Raw genomic sequence first — 18212 nt, 5'->3', positions numbered from 1 at the left:
TCATAGCTCATCGGATTCCTCCAGTACTGTATAAATAAATATTCTGATCATCCCTCTCTCTTTTCTCTCTCTCTCCTCTCTCTACCTCTCCTCTCAGACTGTCTCTCGCTCCGCCTCCCTCTCTCCTCCCCCCCTCTCGTCCTCTCCACTCCCCCGTGGGTGTTAACGTCTCACAGATGCCACATTCCGCGCGCCCGCTCCGCCGCAACTTCGCGGGCTTCAATTAACGCGCCGGCGACGTCTCAGCGGCGTCAGACGACACGTCCCTGATTGCAACTCCGACCTTCGCCTAACCCCGACCCCCCCGCCCCACTCCGACCCCCATCTCCCACCCTGAGCCAACTCAAAGCCACGAACCGTCATCACCCGAACCCTAGCCCCAACCCTGACCCCAGACGTAAACCTCACCGTAGCCCATCGACTCTCAACACAACCTTAACTCTATGAAGATTAATGTAACCCTAGCCCTGACTCAAACCCAACCTTAACTCTATAAAGATGAATCTAACCCTAGCCCTGACTCAAACCCAACCTTGACTCTATGAAGATGAATCTAACCCTAGCCCTGACTCAAACCCAACCTTGACTCTATAAAGATGAATCTAACCCTAGCTCTGACTCAAACCCAACCTTGACTCTATACAGATGAATCTAACCCTAGCCCTGACTCAAACCCAACCTTAACTCTATAAAGATGAATCTAACCCTAGCCCTGACTCAAACCCCACCTTGACTCTATAAAGATGAATCTAACCCTAGCCCTGACTCAAACCCAACCTTGACTCTATAAAGATGAATCTAACCCTAGCCCTGACTCAAACCCAACCTTGACTCTATAAAGATGAATCTAACCCTAGCCCTGACTCAAACCCAACATTAACTCTATAAAGATGAATCTAACCCTAGCCCTGACTCAAACCCAACCTTGACTCTATAAAGATGAATCTAACCCTAGCCCTGACTCAAACCCAACCTTGACTCTATAAAGATGAATCTAACCCTAGCCCTGACTCAAACCCAACCTTGACTCTATAAAGATGAATCTAACCCTAGCCCTGACTCAAACCCAACCTTGACTCTATAAAGATGAATCTAACCCTAGCCCTGACTCAAACCCAACCTTAACTCTATACAGATGAATCTAACCCTAGCCCTGACTCAAACCCAACCTTAACTCTATGAAGATGAATCTAACCCTAGCCCTGACTCAAACCCAACCTTGACTCTATAAAGATGAATCTAACCCGAGCCCTGACTCAAACCCAACCTTGACTCTATAAAGATGAATCTAACCCTAGCCCTGACTCAAACCCAACCTTGACTCTATAAAGATGAATCTAACCCTAGCCCTGACTCAAACCCAACCTTGACTTTATAAAGATGAATCTAACCCTAGCCCTGACTCAAACCCAACCTTAACTCTATGAAGATGAATCTAACCCTAGCCCTGACTCAAACCCAACCTTGACTCTATAAAGATGAATCTAACCCTAGCCCTGACTCAAACCCAACCTTGACTCTATAAAGATGAATCTAACCCTAGCTCTGACTCAAACCCAACCTTGACTCTATAAAGATGAATCTAACCCTAGCTCTGACTCAAACCCAACCTTGACTCTATAAAGATGAATCTAACCCTAGCCCTGACTCAAACCCAACCTTGACTTAATTCAAGATGAATCTAACCCTAGCCCTGACTCAAACCCAACCTTAACTTAATTCAAGATAAATCTAACCCTAGCTCTAACTCAAACCCCAAACTTTCCCCGCAATATAAACCTCACCTTAGCCCCGATTATAAACATAAACCTCAACTCTAACCATAACCCTAAACCAAAACCCTAAACCCCAACTCAAATTCCAACCCTCACATACGCACCTTTGCAAGGCAGCACTCATTACACACAAGGCGCTCGCCACAAATGAACCACAATGTCTCGCTGACCTCGTTAAGGAGCATAAACCATCGTCACGCGAACTCCGCTCATCCTCGCAGCAGCGACTTTTAGCTCAGCCGCCAGACAAAGACGGTGGTCACCACATCGCGCGCGTTCAGACGCGCTTCTGCGGCCGTCTGGAACGCTCTTCCTTCGTATGTACGGTGAACTTCTTTCACACCATACGTAGCCAAACGTGCTAATCGGAGGTGCGGGAGAAGGACAAAGAAACGATTGTATTTTATTATGTTTTATTTTTATTATTTTATTTTTTCCCTTCTACGTGACTTTACCGAAAGAACCAATAAGATTGTAAACACAACAAGCAGTTTTAGAGAAATGAGTTTTCGATCTAGAAGTCAAAGTGCATAGCTCCAATGGCGTCCTAATATCGGAAGGAAAAAGCGCTATTAGGAAGCCACTGGAAGAACGCACTTTTAAATCATCTAGTTGGAATGCTAATTTCGTTAGAACTGCTTTTTGTGTTGAGTTTGTTGTCCTTCCCACGCACCTCCGATTAGCGCGGTTGGCTACGTACGGTGCGAAAGAAGTTCGACGTATAGTACGTCCACTCGAAGCCTAACCCCAACTCTCATCCCAACGCTCACCGTAACCCCAGCCTACAAACCCTACTGCCATCACCCCAACCGCTACACAACAACTACGACGTAACGCAGAGTAGAACGGGACGCCTTTCAATCATAAACTCAGGGCAGCTCAACAGTTTGTCTATGGGCAGTTCCTACTGGGTAAATCGGTAGATATAACACACGAATAAACAGACATTGTAAAAAAAATCATTACACGTCCTTTGCTTTTCCTTTAAATATACAAGCGGCTGTTCAAACAAGCTAATTTGGGTTAATATCAGCCCGCACTCGCAGACCGCCACGCGAGCCTGCTCCGCGAATTGGGGCAAATCCTCCCGCGATCAACTCCAGGCAGGAGGAATGATTTTGTTTTCCTCTTCAAACAAAATCCACGGTCCACTACCCACCGTGGCGAGGGTCTGAAAAAGATCGCTTTTCTGTGTCACGGTCCACCCACTCGTCTACTACTCCACCAACACTCAACACTCCACCACCTACCACACTCCACCACACTCCTCCACCCACCTCACTCGTACACTCACACTCCTCCTCCACTCACCCTCCACCCACTCCCCACACTCCTCCACCCACTCCCCACACTCCTCCTCCACTCACCCTCCACCCACTCCCCACACTCCTCCTCCACTCACCCTCCACCCACTCTCCACACTCCTCCACCCACTCCCCACACTCCTCCTCCACTCACCCTCCACCCACTCTCCACACTCCTCCACCCACTCCCCACACTCCTCCTCCACTCACCCTCCACCCACTCCCCACACTCCTCCACCCACTCCCCACACTCCTCCTCCACTCACCCTCCACCCACTCCCCACACTCCTCCACCCACTCCCCACACTCCTCCACCCACTCCCCACACTCCTCCACCCACTCTCCACACTCCTCCACCCACTCCCCACACTCCTCCACCCACTCCCCACACTCCTCCTCCACTCACCCTCCACCCACTCCCCACTCTCCTCCACCCACTCCCCACACTCCTCCACCCACTCCCCACACTCCTCCACCCACTCTCCCACACTCCTCCACCCACTCCCCACACTCCTCCACCCACTCCCCACACTCCTCCTCCACTCACCCTCCACCCACTCTCCACACTCCTCCACCCACTCCCCACACTCCTCCACCCACTCCCCACACTCCTCCACCCACTCCCCACACTCCTCCACCCACTCCCCACACTCCTCCACCCACTCCCCAATCTCCTCCACCCACTCCCCACACTCCTCCACCCACTCTCCACACTCCTCCACCCACTCCCCACACTCCTCCACCCACTCCCCACACTCCTCCACCCACTCCCCACACTCCTCCACCCACTCCCCACACTCCTCCACCCACTCCCCACACTCCTCCACCCACTCTCCACACTCCTCCACCCACTCTCCACACTCCTCCACCCACTCCCCACACTCCTCCACCCACTCCCCACACTCCTCCACCCACTCCCCACACTCCTCCACCCACTCCCCACACTCCTCCACCCACTCTCCACACTCCTCCACCCACTCCCCACACTCCTCCACCCACTCCCCACCTCCTCCACCCACTCCCCACACTCATCCACCCACTCTCCACACTCCTCCACCCACTCTCCACACTCCTCCACCCACTCTCCACACTCCTCCACCCACTCCCCACACTCATCCACCCACTCTCCACACTCCTCCACCCACTCCCCACACTCCTCCACCCACTCCCCACTCTCCTCCACCCACTCCCCACACTCCTCCACCCACTCCCCACACTCCTCCACCCACTCCCCACACTCCTCCACCCACTCCCCACACTCCTCCACCCACTCTCCACACTCCTCCACCCACTCCCCACACTCCTCCACCCACTCCCCACTCTCCTCCACCCACTCCCCACACTCCTCCACCCACTCTCCACTCTCCTCCACCCACTCCCCACACTCCTCCACCCACTCCCCACACTCCTCCACCCACTCTCCTCCACCCACTCTCCACACTCCTCCACCCACTCCCCACACTCCTCCACCCACACTCCTCCACCCACTCCCCACTCTCCTCCACCCACTCCCCACACTCCTCCACCCACTCCCCACACTCCTCCACCCACTCCCCACACTCCTCCACCCACTCCCGCTCTCATCTACCCACTCCCCACACTCCTCCACCCACTCCCCACACTCCTCCACCCACTCCCCACACTCCTCCACCCACTCCCCACACTCCTCCACCCACTCCCCACACTCCTCCACCCACTCTCCACACTCCTCCACCCACTCCCCACACTCCTCCACCCACTCCCCGCTCTCATCTACCCACTCCCCACACTCCTCCACCCACTCCCCACACTCCTCCACCCACTCCACTCCTCCACCCACTCTCCACACTCCTCCACCCACTCTCCACACTCCTCCACCCACTCCCCACACTCCTCCACCCACTCCCCACACTCCTCCACCCACTCCCCACACTCCTCCACCCACTCCCCGCTCTCATCTACCCACTCCCCACACTCCTCCACCCACTCCCCACACTCCTCCACCCACTCTCCACACTCCTCCACCCACTCCCCACACTCCTCCACCCACTCCCCACACTCCTCCACCACCCCCACACTCCTCCACCACTCCCCTCCACCCACTCCCCACACTCCTCCACCACTCCACACTCCCACTCCCACACTCCTCCACCCACTCCCCACACTCCTCACCACTCCCCACACTCCTCCACCCACTCCCCACACTCCTCCACCCACTCTCCACACTCCTCCACCCACTCCCACACTCCTCCACCCACTCCCCACACTCCTCCACCCACTCCCCACACTCCTCCACCCACTCCCCACACTCCTCCACCCACTCTCCACACTCCTCCACCACTCCCCACACTCTCCCCACCTCACTCCCACCCTCCCACACTCCTCCACCCACTCCCCACACTCCTCCACCCACTCCCCACACTCCTCCACCACTCCCACACTCCTCACCCACTCCCACTCTCCTCCACCCACTCCCCACACTCCTCCACCCACTCCCCACACTCCTCCACCCACTCTCCACACTCCTCCACCCACTCCCCACACTCCTCCACCCACTCTCCACACTCCTCCACCCACTCCCACACTCCTCCACCCACTCCCACACTCCTCCACCACTCCCCACACTCCTCCACCCACTCTCCACACTCCTCCACCCACTCCCACACTCCTCCACCCACTCCCCACACTCCTCCACCCACTCCCCACACTCCTCCACCCACTCTCCACACTCCTCCACCCACTCCCCACACTCCTCCACCCACTCTCCACACTCCTCCACCCACTCCCCACACTCCTCCACCCACTCCCACACTCCTCCACCCACTCTCCACACTCCTCCACCCACTCCCCACACTCCTCCACCCACTCCCCACACTCCTCCACCCACTCTCCACACTCCTCCACCCACTCTCCACACTCCTCCACCCACTCCCCACACTCCTCCACCCACTCTCCACACTCCTCACCCACTCCCCACACTCCTCCACCCACTCCCACACTCCTCCACCCACTCTCCACACTCCTCCACCCACTCTCCACACTCCTCCACCCACTCTCCACACTCCTCCACCCACTCCCCACACTCCTCCACCCACTCTCCACACTCCTCCACCCACTCTCCACACTCCTCCACCCACTCTCCACACTCCTCTACCACTGTCCCTCTCCTCCACCCACTCCCCACACTCCCCACCAACTCCCACACTCCTCCACCCAACTCCCCACACTCCTCCACCCACTCTCCACACTCCTCCACCCACTCTCCACACTCCTCCACCCACTCCCCACACTCCTCCACCAACTCCCCACACTCCTCCACCCACTCTCCACTCTCCTCCACCCACTCCCCACACTCCCCCACCACTACTCCACACTCCTCCACCACTCCCCACACTCCTCCACCCACTCTCCACACTCCTCCACCCACTCTCCACACTCCTCTACCCACTCCCACACTCCTCCACCCACTCTCCACACTCCTCCACCTACTCTCCACACTCCTCCACCCACTGTCCACTCTCCTCCACCCACTCTCCACACTCCTCCACCCACTCTCCACACTCCTCTACCCACTCCCCACACTCCTCCACCCACTGTCCACACTCCTCCACCCACTGTCCACTCTCCTCCACCCACTCCCCACACTCCTCCACCACTGTCCACTCTCCTCCACCCACTCCCCACACTCCCCACCAACTCCCCACACTCCTCCACCAACTCCCCACACTCCTCCACCCACTCTCCACACTCCTCCACCCACTCTCCACACTCCTCCACCCACTCCCCACACTCCTCCACCCACTCTCCACACTCCTCTACCCACTCCCACACTCCTCCACCCACTCCCCACACTCCTCCACCCACTGTCCACTCTCCTCCACCCACTCCCCACACTCCTCCACCCACTCTCCACACTCCTCCACCCACTCCCCACACTCCTCACCCACTCTCCACACTCCTCCACCCTACTCTCCACACTCCTCCACCCTCTCCCCACACTCCTCTACCCACTCTCCACACTCCTCCACCCACTCCCCACACTCCTCCACCCTCTCCCCACACTCCTCTACCCACTCTCCACACTCCTCCACCCACTCTCCACACTCCTCCACCCACTCTCCACACTCTCCACCCACTCCCCACACTCCTCCACCCACTCCCCACACTCCTCCACCCACTCTCCACACTCCTCCACCCACTCTCCACACTCCTCCACCCACTCCCCACACTCCTCCACCCACTCTCCACACTCCTCCACCCACTCTCCACACTCCTCCACCCACTCCCCACACTCCTCCACCCACTCTCCACACTCCTCCACCCACTCCCCACACTCCTCCACCCACTCCCCACACTCCTCCACCCACTCTCCACACTCCTCCACCCACTTCCACACTCCTCCACCCAGTCCTCCACCCACTCTCCACACTCCTCCATCCACTCCCCACACGCCTCCACCCACTCTCCACACTCCTCCACCCACTCTCCACACTCCTCCACCCACTCTCCACACTCCTCTACCCGCTCCCCACACTCCTCCACCCACTCTGCACACTCCTCTACCCACTCTCCACACTCCTCCACCCACTCTCCACACTCCTCCACCCACTCTCCACACTCCTCTACCCACTCTCCACACTCCTCCACCCACTCTCCACACTCCTCCACCCACTCTCCACACTCCACTACCCACTCCCCACACTCCTCCACCCACTCTCCACACTCCTCCACCCACTCTCCACACTCCTCTACCCACTCTCCACTCTCCTCCACCCACTCTCCACACTCCTCCACCCACTCTCCACACTCCTCCACCCACTCTCCACACTCCTCCACCCACTCTCCACACTCCTCCACCCACTCCCCACACTCCTCCACCCACTCTCCACACTCCTCCACCCACTCTCACACACTCCTCCACCCACTCTCCACACTCCTCCACCCACTCTCCACACTCCTCCACCCACTCCCCACACTCCTCCACCAACTCCCCACACTCCTCCACCCACTCTCCACACTCCTCCACCCACTCCCCACACTCCTCCACCCACTCTCCACACTCCTCCACCCACTCCCCACACTCCTCCACCCACTCTCCACACTCCTCCACCCACTCCCCACACTCCTCCACCCACTCTCACACACTCCTCCACCCACTCTCCACACTCCTCCACCCACTCTCCACACTCCTCCACCCACTGTCCACTCTCCTCCACCCACTCCCCACACTCCTCCACCCACTGTCCACTCTCCTCCACCCACTCCCCACACTCCTCCACCCACTCTCCACACTCCTCCACCCACTCCCCACACTCCTCCACCCACTCTCCACACTCCTCCACCTACTCTCCACACTCCTCCACCCACTCTCCACACTCCTCCACCCACTCCCCACACTCTCCACCCTCTCCCCACACTCCTCTACCCACTCTCCACACTCCTCCACCCACTCTCCACACTCCTCCACCCACTCTCCACACTCCTCCACCCACTGTCCACTCTCCTCCACCCACTCCCCCACTCCTCCACCCACTCTCCACACTCCTCCACCCACTCCCCACACTCCTCCACCCACTCCCCACACTCCTCCACCCACTCCCCACACTCCTCCACCCACTCTCCACACTCCTCCACCCACTCCCCACACTCCTCCACCCACTCTCCACACTCCTCCACCCACTCCCCACACTCCTCCACCCACTACCCACACTCCTCCACCCACTCCCCACACTCCTCCACCCACTCTCCACACTCGTCCACCCACTCCCCACACTCCTCCACCCACTCCCCACACTCCTTCACCCACTCCCCACACTCCTCCCCCCACTCCCCACACTCCTCCACCCACTCTACACACTCCTCCACCCACTTCCCACACTCCTCCACCCACTCTCCACACTCCTCCACCCACTCTCCACACTCCTCCACCCACTCTCCACACTCCTCTACCCACTCTCCACACTCCTCCACCCACTCTCCACACTCCTCCACCCACTCTCCACACTCCTCCACCCACTTTCCACACTCCTCTACCCACTCTCCACACTCCTCCACCCACTTTCCACACTCCTCTACCCACTCTCCACACTCCTCCACCCACTTTCCACACTCCTCCACCCACTCTCCACACTCCTCCACCCACTTTCCACACTCCTCCACCCACTCTCCACACTCCTCCACCCACTCTCCACACTCCTCCACCCACTCTCCACACTCCTCCACCCACTCTCCACACTCCTCCACCCACTCTCCACACTCCTCCACCCACTCTCCACACTCCTCCACCCACTTTCCACACTCCTCCACCCAGTCCTCCACCCACTCTCCACACTCCTCCACCCACTTCCCACACTCCTCCACCCACTGTCCACTCTCCTCCACCCACTCTCCACACTCCTCCACCCACTCTCCACACTCCTCCACCCACTCTCCACACTCTCCACCCACTCTGCACACTCCTCTACCCACTCTCCACACTCCTCCACCCACTCTCCACACTCCTCCACCCACTTTCCACACTCCTCCACCCACTCCCCACTCTCCTCCACCCACTCCCCACTCTCCTCCACCCACTTTCCACACTCCTCACCCACTCCCCACACTCCTCCACCCACTCCCCACTCTCCTCCACCCACTCCCCACACTCCTCCACCCACTCTCCACACTCCTCCACCCACTCTCCACACTCCTCCACCCACTCTCCACACTCCTCCACCCACTCCCCACACTCCTCCACCCACTCCCCACACTCCTCCACCCACTCCCCACACTCCTCCACCCACTTCCCACACTCCTCCACCCACTGTCCACTCTCCTCCACCCACTCTCCACACTCCTCCACCCACTCCCCACACTCCTCCACCCACTCCCCACACTCCTCCACCCACTTCCCACACTCCTCCACCCACTGTCCACTCTCCTCCACCCACTCTCCACACTCCTCCACCCACTTCCCACACTCCTCCACCCACTGTCCACTCTCCTCCACCCACTCTCCACACTCCTCCACCCACTCTCCACACTCCTCGCCCCGCTCCCCACACTCCTCCACCCACTCTGCACACTCCTCTACCCACTCTCCACACTCCTCCACCCACTCTCCACACTCCTCCACCCACTCTCCACATTTCCTCCACCCACTCTCCACACTCCTCCACCCACTCTCCACACTCCTCCACCCACTCTCCACACTCCTCCACCCACTCTCCACACTCCTCCACCCACTGTCCACTCTCCTCCACCCACTCTCCACACTCCTCCACCCACTCTCCACACTCCTCCACCCACTCTCCACACTCCTCCACCCACTCTCCACACTCCTCCACCCACTCCCCACACTCCTCCACCCACTCTCCACACTCCTCCACCCACTCTCCACACTCCTCCACCCACTCTCCACACTCCTCCACCCACTCCCCACACTCCTCCACCCACTCCCCACACTCCTCCACCCACTCTCCACACTCCTCCACCCACTCCCCACACTCCTCCACCCACTCTCCACACTCCTCCACCCACTCCCCACACTCCTCCACCCACTCCCCACACTCCTCTACCCACTCTCCACACTCCTCCACCCACTCCCCACACTCCTCCACCCACTCTCCACACTCCTCCACCCACTCCCCACACTCCTCCACCCACTCTCCACACTCCTCCACCCGCTCCCCACACTCCTCCACCCACTCTCCACACTCCTCCACCCACTCCCCACACTCCTCTACCCACTCTCCACACTCCTCCACCCGCTCCCCACACTCCTCCACCCACTCTCCACACTCCTCCACCCGCTCCCACACTCCTCCACCCACTCTCCACACTCCTCCACCCGCTCCCCACACTCCTCCACCACTCTCCACACTCCTCCACCCACTCCCCACACTCCTCTACCCACTCTCCACACTCCTCCATCCACTCTCCACACTCCTCCACCAGTCCTCCACCCACTCCCCACACTCCTCCACCCACTCTCCACTCTCCTCCACCCACTCCCCACACTCCTCCACCCACTCCCCACACTCCTCCACCCACTCTCCACTCTCCTCCACCCACTCTCCACTCACTCCTCCACCCACTCCCCACACTCCTCCACCCACTCTCCACTCTCCTCCACCCACTCTCCACTCTCCTCCACCCACTCCCCACACTCCTCCACCCACTGTCCACTCTCCTCCACCCACTCCCCACACTCCTCCACCCACTCCCCATACTCCTCCACCCACTCTCCACTCTCCTCCACCCACTCCCCACACTCCTCCACCCACTCTCCACTCTCCTCCACCCACTCCCCACACTCCTCCACCCACTCCCCACACTCCTCCACCCACTCTCCACTCTCCTCCACCCACTCCCCACACTCCTCCACCCACTCCCCACACTCCTCCACCCACTCTCCACTCTCCTCCACCCACTCTCCACACTCCTCCACCCACTCTCCACACTCCTCCACCCACTGTCCACTCTCCTCCACCCACTCCCCACACTCCTCCACCCACTCCCCATACTCCTCCACCCACTCTCCACTCTCCTCCACCCACTCCCCACACTCCTCCACCCACTCTCCACTCTCCTCCACCCACTCCCCACACTCCTCCACCCACTCCCCACACTCCTCCACCCACTCTCCACACTCCTCCACCCACTCCCCACACTCCTCCACCCACTCCCCACACTCCTCCACCCACTCCCACACTCCTCCACCCACTCTCCACACTCCTCCACCCACTCTCCACACTCCTCCACCCACTCTCCACACTCCTCCACCCACTCCCCACACTCCCTCCACCCACTCCCCACACTCCTCCACCCACTCTCCACACTCCTCCACCCACTCTCCACACTCCTTCACCCACTCCCCACACTCCTCCACCCACTCTCCACACTCCTCCACCCACTCTCCACACTCCTCCACCCACTCTCCACACTCCTCCACCCACTTTCCACACTCCTCCACCCACTCCCCACACTCCTCCACCCACACTCCTCCACCCACTCTCCACACTCCTCCACCCACTCTCCACACTCCTCCACCCACTCTCCACACTCCTCCACCCACTCTCCACACTCCTCCACCCACTCTCCACACTCCTCCACCCACACTCCTCCACCCACTCTCCACACTCCTCCACCCACTCTCCACACTCCTCCACCCACTCCCCACACTCCTCCACCCACACTCCTCCACCCACTCTCCACACTCCTCCACCCGCTCCCCACACTCCTCCACCCACTCTGCACACTCCTCTACCCACTCTCCACACTCCTCCACCCACTCTTCACACTCCTCCACCCACTCTCCACACTCCTCCACCCACTCTCCACACTCCTCCAACCACTGTCCACTCTCCTCCACGCACTCCCCACACTCCTCCACCCACTCTCCACACTCCTCCACCCACTCTCCACACTCCTCCACCCACTCTCCACACTCCTCCACCCACTCCCCACACTCATCCACCCACTCTCCACACTCCTCCACCCACTCTCCACACTCCTCCACCCACTCTCCACACTCCTCCACCCACTCCCCACACTCCTCCACCCACTCTCCACACTCCTCCACCCACTCTCCACACTCCTCCACCCACTCTCCACACTCCTCCACCCACTCCCCACACTCCTCCAACCACTGTCCACTCTCCTCCACGCACTCCCCACACTCCTCCACCCACTCTCCACACTCCTCCACCCACTCTCCACACTCCTCCACCCACTCTCCACACTCCTCCACCCACTCCCCACACTCATCCACCCACTCTCCACACTCCTCCACCCACTCTCCACACTCCTCCACCCACTCTCCACACTCCTCCACCCACTCCCCACACTCCTCCACCCACTCTCCACACTCCTCCACCCACTCTCCACACTCCTCCACCCACTCCCCACACTCCTCCACCCACTCTCCACACTCCTCCACCCACTCCCCACACTCCTCCACCCACTCCCCACACTCCTCCACCCACTCTCCACACTCCTCCACCCACTCTCCACACTCCTCCACCCACTCCCCACACTCCTCCACCCACTCCCCACACTCCTCCACCCACTCTCCACACTCCTCCACCCACTCCCCACACTCCTCCACCCACTCCCCACACTCCTCCACCCACTCTCCACACTCCTCCACCCACTCTCCACACTCCTCCACCCACTCTCCACTCTCCTCCACCCACTCCCCACACTCCTCCACCCACTCTCCACACTCCTCCACCCACTCTCCACACTCCTCCACCCACTGTCCACTCTCCTCCACCCACTCCCCACACTCCTCCACCCACTCCCCACACTCCTCCACCCACTCCCCACACTCCTCCACCCACTCTCCACACTCCTCCACCCACTCTCCACACTCCTCCACCCACTTTAAACACTCCTCCACCCAGTCCTCCACCCACTCCCCACACTCCTCCACCCACTCTCCACTCTCCTCCACCCACTCCCCACACTCCTCCACCCACTCTCCACACTCCTCCACCCACTCTCCACACTCCTCCACCCACTCTCCACTCTCCTCCACCCACTCCCCACACTCCTCCACCCACTCTCCACACTCCTCCACCCACTCTCCACACTCCTCCACCCACTGTCCACTCTCCTCCACCCACTCCCCACACTCCTCCACCCACTCCCCACACTCCTCCACCCACTCCCCACACTCCTCCACCCACTCTCCACACTCCTCCACCCACTCCCCACACTCCTCCACCCACTCTCCACACTCCTCCACCCACTGTCCACTCTCCTCCACCCACTCCCCACACTCCTCCACCCACTCTCCACACTCCTCCACCCACTCTCCACACTCCTCCACCCACTCCCCACACTCCTCCACCCACTCTCCACACTCCTCCACCCACTCTCCACACTCCTCCACCCACTCTCCACTCTCCTCCACCCACTCCCCACACTCCTCCACCCACTCTCCACACTCCTCCACCCACTCTCCACACTCCTCCACCCACTCTCCACTCTCCTCCACCCACTCCCCACACTCCTCCACCCACTCCCCACACTCCTCCACCCACACTCCTCCACCCACTCTCCACACTCCTCCACCCACTCCCCACACTCCTCCACCCACTCCCCACACTCCTCCACCCACACTCCTCCACCCACTCTCCACACTCCTCCACCCACACTCCTCCACCCACTCTCCACACTCCTCCACCCACTCTCCACACTCCTCCACCCACTCTCCACACTCCTCTACCCGCTCCCCACACTCCTCCACCCACTCTGCACACTCCTCTACCCACTCTCCACACTCCTCCACCCACTCTTCACACTCCTCCACCCACTCTCCACACTCCTCCACCCACTCTCCACACTCCTCCACCCACTGTCCACTCTCCTCCACGCACTCCCCACACTCCTCCACCCACTCTCCACACTCCTCCACCCACTCTCCACACTCCTCCACCCACTCTCCACACTCCTCCACCCACTCCCCACACTCCTCCACCCACTCTCCACACTCCTCCACCCACTCTCCACACTCCTCCACCCACTCTCCACACTCCTCCACCCACTCCCCACACTCCTCCACCCACTCTCCACACTCCTCCACCCACTCCCCACACTCCTCCACCCACTCTCCACACTCCTCCACCCACTCCCCACACTCCTCCACCCACTCTCCACACTCCTCCACCCACTCTCCACACTCCTCCACCCACTCTCCACACTCCTCCACCCACTCCCCACACTCCTCCACCCACTCTCCACACTCCTCCACCCACTCCCCACACTCCTCCACCCACTCTCCACTCTCCTCCACCCACTCCCCACACTCCTCCACCCACTCTCCACACTCCTCCACCCACTCTCCACACTCCTCCACCCACTCTCCACTCTCCTCCACCCACTCCCCACACTCCTCCACCCACTCCCCACACTCCTCCACCCACTCCCCACACTCCTCCACCCACTCTCCACACTCCTCTACCCACTCTCCACACTCCTCTACCCACTCCCCACACTCCTCCACCCACTCTCCACACTCCTCCACCCACTCCCCACACTCCTCCACCCACTCTCCACTCTCCTCCACCCACTCCCCACACTCCTCCACCCACTCTCCACACTCCTCCACCCACTCTCCACACTCCTCCACCCACTCTCCACTCTCCTCCACCCACTCCCCACACTCCTCCACCCACTCCCCACACTCCTCCACCCACTCCCCACACTCCTCCACCCACTCTCCACACTCCTCCACCCACTCCCCACACTCCTCCACCCACTCTCCACACTCCTCCACCCACTCCCCACACTCCTCCACCCACTGTCCACTCTCCTCCACCCACTCCCCACACTCCTCCACCCACTCCCCACACTCCTCCACCCACTCTCCACACTCCTCCACCCACTGTCCACACTCCTCCACCCACTCCCCACACTCCTCCACCCACTCCCCACACTCCTCCACCCACTGTCCACTCTCCTCCACCCACTCCCCACACTCCTCCACCCACTCTCCACACTCCTCCACCCACTCTCCACACTCCTCCACCCACTCCCCACACTCCTCCACCCACTCCCCACACTCCTCCACCCACTCCCCACACTCCTCCACCCACTCCCCACACTCCTCCACCCACTCCCCACACTCCTCCACCCACTCCCCACACTCCTCCACCCACTCCCCACACTCCTCCACCCACTGTCCACTCTCCTCCACCCACTCCCCACACTCCTCCACCCACTCCCCACACTCCTCCACCCACTCCCCACACTCCTCCACCCACTCTCCACACTCCTCCACCCACTCTCCACTCTTCTCCACTCACTCTCCACACTCCTCCACCCACTCCCCACACTCCTCCACCCACTCCCCACACTCATCCACCCACTCTCCACTCTCCTCCACCCACTCCCCACACTCCTCCACCCACTCCCCACACTCCTCCAGCAACACTCCTCCACCCAACCACACTCCACACATGGCGACGATGAAGAGGGTGCTGGGGAAGGAGGAGAATTGAATGGGAGAAGAGGAGAGCAGGGAAGAGGGTGAGAGAGGAAACGAGATGACGGAGGGTGGAGGGTGGAGGAGAGAGGGTGGAGGGTATAGGGTGGATGATAGATGGTGGAGGGTGGAGGAGAGAAGAGAGAGGGTGACAGACAAAGGAGGAGACGACGAGGGGAGAGAGAAGCAAGCGGAGAGAGAGAGAGAGATGAGAGAACACGTGGAGAGGAGAGGGGGAGAGAGATGAGAGAGGAAGAGGGCAGGAGAGGAGGAGGAGGAGAGAGGAGTGTGAGGACAAGAGGAGGAGATTGAAAGAACATTTGGAGGAGGAGAGAGATGGGAGAGGAAAGAGGAGGAAGAGGAGAGAGAAGAGAGAGGAGGAGGAGAGGACAGGAGGAGACTGAAGGGACACTGCAGGAAGAGGAGGAGAATGAGATTTAAAAGGAAAGATTAAACAAACAGTTTAGACAATTGTTTATGGAGTGTGGACTTGTACCGGCTTCTGCCATTGCCCTTAACTCTGTTGACAATCGCATCACGACTCTATTTATTTGAGTTTGTCCGAGCCGCGCTCCGGGGCTCTCGGGGCTCGGATCGCCCCTCTCGCTCCTCGTGTTTGAACAGAGACGAGGGGCGGGGGGCGGGGGGCGGGGGGTGGAGTGGGGGGGCGGGTACAAGGGGCCTAAGCATGGTTATTGGAGCGAGAGTATCATCATCATAATTTTTAAAAAATAATATAAATCATCAGCATCTTAACAATAAAAACAATCATCAGCATCATATCATTGTGTGTTGTTGTTCATCTCCAAGGAGCATAACAAACAATACAGCAACACCATCAACAGCAGAAGCATCATAACAATAAGCAGCAGCATCTACTGTAGCAGCAGCAGCAGCATCAACAGCAGCATCACAATCAACAACAGCAGCCTCAACCTCGACGCATCTTCACGCTCAACCTCATCGACAGAGACTCCCCAAATGGGCATGCAGACTGCTGGGGCAAGTGCTGCTTAGGGAGCACCTATGAAGACCAGCACATCGCACGAGGGGGTGGGGTGGCCAGCACCACGCCCGGTCGCCTTTGTCTCCCTAGTGGCGATGTTTGCACACCGCACCAGGTACTCATTTGAGGCTGAGTCGACTTAGGGGAAGCCTAAGACCGGTTCAGATAATTATCGTCACTAGCGTGGGCCGTGGCTAAGTTCGTAGTGCAGGGCCTTTCACCGTTACGCTTACAAAACACACACTCACACTTACACACACACACTTTCACTTACACACACACACTTTCACTTACACACTCACACGCACTCACACTTATACAGAAAGACAACGATCCCGCGTATAGCCTTAACAGACTTTTATACACACACTCCCACTCGCACACAAACTCACACACACGCACCCACACTCCCACACACTCCCACTCACACACTTACGCAAACACACGCACACAAGACAAAGACCCCCCATATAGCCTTAACAGACTGTTAGGGCAAGTGCACCGATGAAGGCCGGAACGTCACACGAGGGGGTGGGTGGCCACCACCACGCCCGGCCGACTTTGTCTCCCCAGTGGAGATGTTTACACACCGCACCAGGTACTCGTTTGAGGCTGAGTCGACCTAGGGGAGGCCCAGGACCGGGTTCAGATAATCGTCGCCGGTGTTGGCCGTGAGCGGACATCTAACCCGGGCCACCGGATTCGTAGCGCGGCGCGCTAACCGTTGCACCACCGCTCCCCACTCTCACACTTACACACTTACACACCCTTACACATTCCACACACTCACACTTATACACACACGCACACACGCACTTATACACACACTAACACGTACACACACGCACACACAAACACTCACACTTATACACACACAATTACACACACACTTACACACATTCACACGCAAACATACACTCACACTTAAAAACACACACACACTCGCAAACTCATTCACACACACTCACACACGCACACTCATACTCACACAATCACTCACACACACTAACACACACTCACACACTCACACGCACACACTCACACACACACACTCACACACACTAACACACACACTCACACACTCACACACACACTCACACACTCACACACACTCACACACTCACACACACACTCACACACACACTCACACACTCACACACACTCACTCACACTCTCAT

Source organism: Lampetra fluviatilis, chromosome 13, assembly GCF_964198595.1.
Source record: "Lampetra fluviatilis chromosome 13, kcLamFluv1.1, whole genome shotgun sequence".
NCBI classification, from domain to species: domain Eukaryota; kingdom Metazoa; phylum Chordata; class Hyperoartia; order Petromyzontiformes; family Petromyzontidae; genus Lampetra; species Lampetra fluviatilis.
This window is presented reverse-complemented; position numbering follows the sequence as displayed.